General features: G+C 38.4%; 1 pseudogene; it reads right to left on the bottom strand.

Moving 5' to 3' along the window:
- Positions 1–6,769: 6,769 nt before the first annotated feature.
- Positions 6,770–6,878, bottom strand: LOC115030724 (annotated as a pseudogene).
- Between the last annotated feature and the right edge of the window lie 593 nt (positions 6,879–7,471).

Below are 7,471 nucleotides of genomic sequence, written 5' to 3'. Positions count from 1 at the left end.
TCCTTCCTTCCTTCCTTCCTTCCTTCCTTCCTTCCTTCCTTTCTTTCTTTCTTTCTTTCTTTCTTTCTTTCTTTCTTTCTTTCTTTCTTTCTTTCTTTCGTCCAAATAGGGCTAGTTTGTTGTTTTTTTCTGGAACATTACAAGCAAAGGGATAACGTGTTTAACTCCCCTAGAGGAGCAGGCTGCTTCTGCTTCACACAGTACGAATCAAGAAAATATTTCTATTGCATTTTAGTTCCCCTCACTTCAACCAGTTCCCATTTAGCATCTTCTTTTGCAGTACTATTTAAGTCAAGGACTCTGGATGCAAAATATATCAAAACTCTAAGAGAAATGTGTTAGGCATGTTGTCGGTGGAATGCTGCTCTCAACCTGTGGGTCACAAGCCTTTTGGGGTGGAACAATCCTTTCATGGAAGTCACCTAAGACCATCAGAAAACACAGACATTTGCATTGTGATTCATAACAGTACCAAAATTACAGTTATGAAGTAGCAACACAAATAATATTATAATTGGGTGTCAGCCACCCACCCGCTCACCCCTGCCACAGTTCCTCATCCCATTCCTTCTCCCCATCTCCAAGAGGATGCTACCACCTACACACCACTCCCTGGGGCCTCAAGTCTCTAGAGCATAATTTAAAGAATTTAACATATTTTTGGTGTATGTTAACGTACAATAAGAATTTGTTTATTTACTTGCTAATCCTCATTTAAATGACATGCCAAAATCCTGTAATGAAGGGCATTTCAAACAATCTTAAAAATGGCAATTTTCCAATTATTATAAGTTGATATACAGAATAGTTATATATGTTTAAGAACTATTTTTCTTTGGTAAACATCAGCATGAGTACCACTGAATGATACTTCCTGGCACATGGCCTCTTTTTTTCCATCCCTCTTGTAACACAATAATGTTGTTTCTTTTTTACTGCTTTCTCTTAAATGGTCTCAAGTCTTCATCAAGATTGACCAGATTCAGTTGTCATTAAGCCTTTGAAGACTTGGTGGCACTGTCTGGGAAGATTGGCTTTTGTAGGAGGCTTTGAACTTTAGCAATAGTACTCGACACTTTGTACAGTGTACAAGAGGGGGTATATTTCTTGCTGTGACAATTGCCAGCTTCACAGCAGCTGTGACACAAAATCTGGAAGTTTGTATTGGAAAGGAGCGTTAGGCACAGATGTTGGAAAATGATATCGGGCATTTTCAGCTACCCTTATGAAGAACACACACACACACACACACACACACACACACACACACACACGGGAGAGAGAGGGGGGGGGGCAGGGGGGGGGGGGGGGGGAGAGAGAGAGAGAGAGAGAGAGAGAGAGAGAGAGAGAGAGAGAGAGAGAGAGAATTAAACGAGTTTACTGAATAGACTGAGCTGCTTTAAATGCCCCCAGTCCTGTAGGCTGGTTACTTAAAAATTAAGGCATCTTTGTTGTTGCTGGATTCCTTCCTGCCTTTGCTGGGCTGATGATTGGGAAAGCCAAATTGCTTGCTTTGTGTCTTCCAAGTCTACAGCTGAGGTTGGGCAGGCTTTCAACATGAGCTACTCCAGCAAATAGAGCTGTGGGCACAAAGCCAGCACTTCCCAGGGTGCACTGCAGTCTATTTAACGCAGCGAGCTTCTGAGCATACAGAGAGTGGCAGGGCATCTTATTTACCTTCACTTCGGATTGTATGCTTTGTGCGCCCAGAATAGACAAAAGGCAATATGAGTGTGAGGGTCTGGTTCACATTCATTTGTACCAGATGGGAGAAGCTGCGTTTTTCCAAGATGCTTGTGGTAAAGCCACACTTGCTGCAGAAGAGAACAGAAATATGGCATTCAGCTGTATTTTTAAAAGTTGGTCACTTATATTAATGTATTAGAAGCAATTATTCTATTAAGCAAGTTTAATATAGTGAGTATATAGGATTAGCATGGTGTTACAGTGGGCTGGTCTCAATTAAAACCGTGCAAAACTATCAAAAATTGGTGTGATCTACAAAACATTTTTTTCCTCTGCTTTGTAAAAAGCTTTGAAACCCATCATGTTTGTAGGAAATTCATATTGTCTCCAAATGGCCTGGGAAATATACATTTGAGAAAACTCTTATGTTGCTATATCAAACCTGATGAACCTAGAACTCCTTTCTTTAAGATGGCTCAGATTCCTTTTACGTCTTGCCTGAGCTACTAATATTGGCCTGGCTTAATAACCTCATGAGTGCAGCTTACACAGGGTTTGGATAGCCTCTCACAGCTGCTGTGAGTTCCTGTGTGTCATTACTTTGCTGGGTCCAAAGAAACTGTAACCTTGTAGTAAGTCATTCACCACCTCTGGCTCTTACTGTCTTTCCAATCCCTCTTTAGCAATGATCCCTGAGCCTTTGGAGGAAGGGATATGACTCACATGTCTTAATTAAAGCCTAGACCGTCTACCAGCATTCAGAGGGGAGGCATGGAATTCCATCTGAGAAGTTATTATCCATTGATAGCCACTGGGAAAGAGATAGTGGGTGTTCCTTGAGAGGACAGGCCCATGGTAGGTTGATTATATGCTAGTAGAAGCCCACATATCCATGAATGCATCAGGCAGCACAGGTTGGACTTTGTAAGTGCAAAAAAAAAAAAAAAGACACAAAGTTGAGTGGGTAGAGAAGAAGAGTGGGTCTGGCAGGAATTGGGGGAGGGAGGGAATATTGTCAGGATACATTGTGCAAAATTCCCAAAGACCTGTGTTCCATCCTAAGAGGAAAAAGACCTCTCTTCAGTAAAATACTTGAATTTTTACTTGAAAGCCACCATGAGTGTAGTGTGACCTCTCCCTCTGCCATGGTTACACTTCACTGTGCATACCATGAAGAGGTAAATGGTTGGAAGCATTCTTGGACATACTGCTGAATTCAGTCTTCTTTCTAGAGGCAAATGAAGGCTAAGTAATCTGTGGTCCAGGGAAAGGAATCTTTCCCAGACTCCATTGGGAAACGTTTCAGGACAAGGGTGTCTGAAGGAGATAAAGACGGATTTAAGACAGGGAAACACCTGTGTCCAGAACCACACACCTAAGGGATCTTGGAGCTTGGCGTGCTTACGGATCGATAAAAACAAATTCAGAGTGGTGGGATGCAGGGCACACAAAATGGCAGAAGGAAATGATTGCAGTGTCTATATCCTAAAAGAACATTCAGGAATGTGTTCAGGTGATTAGGTGAATCTTAATACACAGGATATCATTATATTTAGGGCTTTAAGCTTGAGGATCAATATTAGAATTGCAGTGTTACCAAAGCATGAATTTAACTTGAGTGTAGAAGAGTGGAGAGTTAGTAATGTATTTATAAACAAATGAAGGGGGAGCTGGATTCAGGTAGAATTATTGTTATTGTTGCTGTTGTCGTTGTTATATATGGTATGATATGGAAAGAGTCTTAGAAGAAATTGATTTGTTTAGGATCCAGTAAGAATTTTCCTTTTAAGAGAAAAAGAAGCTGGGCAGTGGTGGCACACGCCTTTGATCTCAGCACTTGGGAGGCAGAGGCAGGTAGATTTTTGAGTTCAAGGGCAGCCTGGTCTACAGAGTGAGTTCCAGGACAGCCAGGGCTACACAGAGAAACCCTGTCTCGAAAAAAACCAAAGAGAGAGAGAGAGAGAGGNGAGAGAGAGAGAGAGAGAGAGAGGGAGAGAGAGAGAGAGAGAGAGAGAGAAAGTGATTCCCCCCTCCATTTTCACATGCGAAGAGAATTGCCCATCTGTGAAGAGACCACTCAGTAGCAGGACCAGCGCTACCTCTAACCAAGGCATATCTACACTTGAGTTTACCTAACCTGGCTGAAACCAAGGACTTATGAATATAACAGGAACTTAGACTGCTCATTTCGTTTGTAATTCCCCACACCGAAGTAAAATTAAGTAAAGTTTTACTTAGCATGGGGGAAGAATATGACTTAAAGTCATTGTACCGCTGTGCAACTTTGATTCTTTCAGCTGAGCTTCAGAAGAGCTAATGTTTATGCAACTCAGGCCTCAAGCCCACCTGTCCATGCACTATGAGAATCATAGAAACGCCAGTATTCAATTCCACTTGACAATGGCTACTGCCACATAGACTTATAAATTCATGTTATATTAGAATTTGGATTTTCACTTTAATATATTATACCTTATTCTTTTATTAAATAAGATTTCTTTTTTGTTTGTTTGTTAAAAGCAATGAGGTATGCCTACAGTTCTTAATGTAGTGATAGGAATAATGGATATTATTGCAATAGTCATTAATATATGCTGAGCCCTTGTTTTTGAGACTTAAAATGAGTTACCTTATTTAATATTCAGATTTTTAGAAGATAGGTACCATTAAGTCAGGCAGTAAGGTAAGGAAAGGTAGATACTACTATTTTTCTTCTCTTGACTAGATCTCCCTGTTCTCACTAGCCCCCACAATACTCTCAGAATGTTTTACACCAGTGGACTATAGGCCAAGACTAATTTTCCTCATTTGTTATGAGAGAACGTCTGTGAAATTACCCGTTTTAGTTTCTTTTTCCTATTGTTGTAATTAATATACTCTGATATAATCAGTTTAAGAGGGACATGATTAATTCTGGCTTACAAATCAAGAGTGCAGTCCATTGTCATAGGGAAGTCAAGACGACAGGACACTGATGCAGCTGGTACACATTTAGTTAGGAACAGAGGGCAATGGATACATGATGCTGCTCAGATCTTTTTTCTACATTTATATTGTTGAAGACCCCAACCAGGGAACAGTGCTGCCCACAGAGGAAGCGTCTTCTTGCATCAGCTAATATTATAAAGGTAACACCCCACAAGCATGCCTGTCAGCCCATCTCCCAGATGATTTTAGGTCTCTCAAGCTGATAGTTAACACTAAAAGTGGTCCAATATATGTATACTTCCAAATAATATCTGCCACTAAGTCATTAATTCACCTGCTAGGTATTGCTAACAAGCTCTAATGGATGAAATTACAATACATTTATCATCAAGTTCACACAGAAATGTAACAATATTTTTTTTCTAAAATCAAGCTATGACGTTTACTATTTGTTTTACAGTCAACTCAAATCAAAGACTATCAATTTTCTAGTAAAGCACAACTTTATATCTATCACTCCATGGTAAGTTCACTCTTAAAATGAAGTTATGTTTATATTTGGATATATGTTGAAAATGTCAGAAGTAAAGAGAGACATTAGTTACCAGGGAGTTAAGGATATATGGCACGAATGTTTACAGAAAACAACTATTTGGTACTTTATTGCTTTCCTTGTACTGAGGAATCCTACCTCCATATTTTAACTTTATTTTAGATAATAAAGCATGTGCAAAAATGGCCAGTGCTTGCTTCTTTCCATGCACCTGGTTAATAAACAATATAGCTGGAGTCTGAATATAAACATTTTTGCAGCAATTATATATACTTTCTATAACATAATGTCATTTCTACTACAACCTTGTATCAAGAGAGAAAACACTTGAAATATTAATAATAAAGCTTCCTTCTGTACATAACAGTTGGGGAATCACCTGTATTCAACTTGGCTCCTGTCATTTGGGAAGCAAGGAAAGTAACATTACTTTGTAGAACTGAATGAAAATGTCATGCAGGGGCCAAAAGGCTTTTTGTACAGTAGTATTCCAGTCAAAGGTCTCCCTGCTAAGCAGTGAGAAACAATAACAACAGAGTATTATATATTTGATTACTTTGTACATAACATTCCCAGTGCAAACAGACTCTGGGAGAAGCTGCATTATACAGAATGTGTGTGGCAGGACTGGATACTGTAGTAACTGTAGAGGATTCTACAGGAGCAGCCATTTCCATCGTTCTGAAATATCGTCTGCAGTGTATATATGCAAGTCTGCAGATTGCTACTACAGCCCTACCTGCTCATTCCATTTAAGAAACATGAGAGGGAAATGGGATTCCATATGAGATTAATGGGAGAACGAAAATGAAAGTGTGACTTCTGTACACAAGTCATCTGATCTGGCAAGAGATAGAAATTGATCTTGTAGAACAGCTACCTCTCACTTGTGAGCATTTCTTTCTTTCACACTGGAAGTAGGTATGCATCAGGGGGGCGTGGGGGAGATTTCTGTGAAGAGAGTGTATAGTTGATGGGACCATTGAAATGAGGCTTTGATAGGAAAATAATCCACATTACATCAAAGAATGTAAAAGGGCAATGATATTTATCCATTGGAGCAGGATGTATATATCCTGTGCAACTAATCATTAATATCAACCCGACATGATTTTGATTATAACAATTAAATGATACACAAAAGAGGCAATTCATTTTAATCCTCCAAAATAACGTAAGACATGATAGCAGGACATGTAATCACTTAAATGGTCTGTTTGCAGAACTGAAAACTTTGGACAATTAAATGAAATGTTACTGGAACCTCAGAAAGCAAGAAAAGTTATGCTGTATTTTATGGTATTTGTGGAGGCAATGTGTTTTTTTCAACATTGTTATATATTTGTTTTTATTCTGAAAAATAAAAATACAGAGAGGAAAATAAAAGGCCCAAATAACATATCTACTTTTTTTTTAACTGTATATAATTATTTATTTTTAAAAATTAAGTCAAATAAATTATTTGAGGGATTTGATTCCTTTGCTGTCCATCCAGGTCACCTTTCTCAAATGTCATCCATCCATCCATAAGAACATCAGATGAGCATTCTAGAACCATCTATATATCATTAGTAACTGGGTAAAGATTTGCTGTTCATCAACAAATGTTCCCAACTGGTAGTAACATATGAAAAACTTCATGGGAATTTTTCTTTATGGTCATGTCCACAGCAAATGAGAAACTGCATTCTAAAAGCCTTGGTAATGACCAACATATCTACTTTTTAAATAACCCTGAAATCAAGGATGCCAAACAACTTGTCCCATGTGACCCTTGACAAGGAGCTCCTACTGATGCATGGTTGTGGAAATAATAAAACAGTGCTAAGTATGTATCACCAAATTTCTCAGATGCTTCTCAGTTGTTGGGCTATACTATGGTAGTTAGCCATATTAACTCAAGGACTTAGTCTACAGATGATACACTTGACAGAATCTTGAATTTCAAAGCAAACACATTGTAAAGTTATTTGCAGCATCTAAAATACTTTAGTGTTTTTAAGTAGAAAAATAAATATATGTTTGCACCAAACATTAATTATTATTAAGTTGAAAAATCCAGGTATGCTTTAGGCTGATGTTGAATTTGGAGAAATTAGAGAATTTTAAGTAGTTGTTTACAAAGTCTCATAAACTACACAGTTTTATTTTTCTTTATGAAAGTAGCATATAAAGCAGTGAATTTTCCAATAAATAGATTCCTTGGTTGAACAATTTTTGGAAAATCATGATACCTTTGAACAGTAAAATTCAGCACAGTATGGTAGTCTACACCTACAATCCAAGCCCTGGGGAAGCCTGAGG

This window comes from Mus caroli, chromosome 3 (assembly GCF_900094665.2).
Source record: "Mus caroli chromosome 3, CAROLI_EIJ_v1.1, whole genome shotgun sequence".
Classification (NCBI taxonomy): Eukaryota; Metazoa; Chordata; class Mammalia; order Rodentia; family Muridae; genus Mus; species Mus caroli.
Note: the sequence above shows the minus strand (reverse complement) of the source record. Positions and strands in the feature narration are given on the sequence as shown.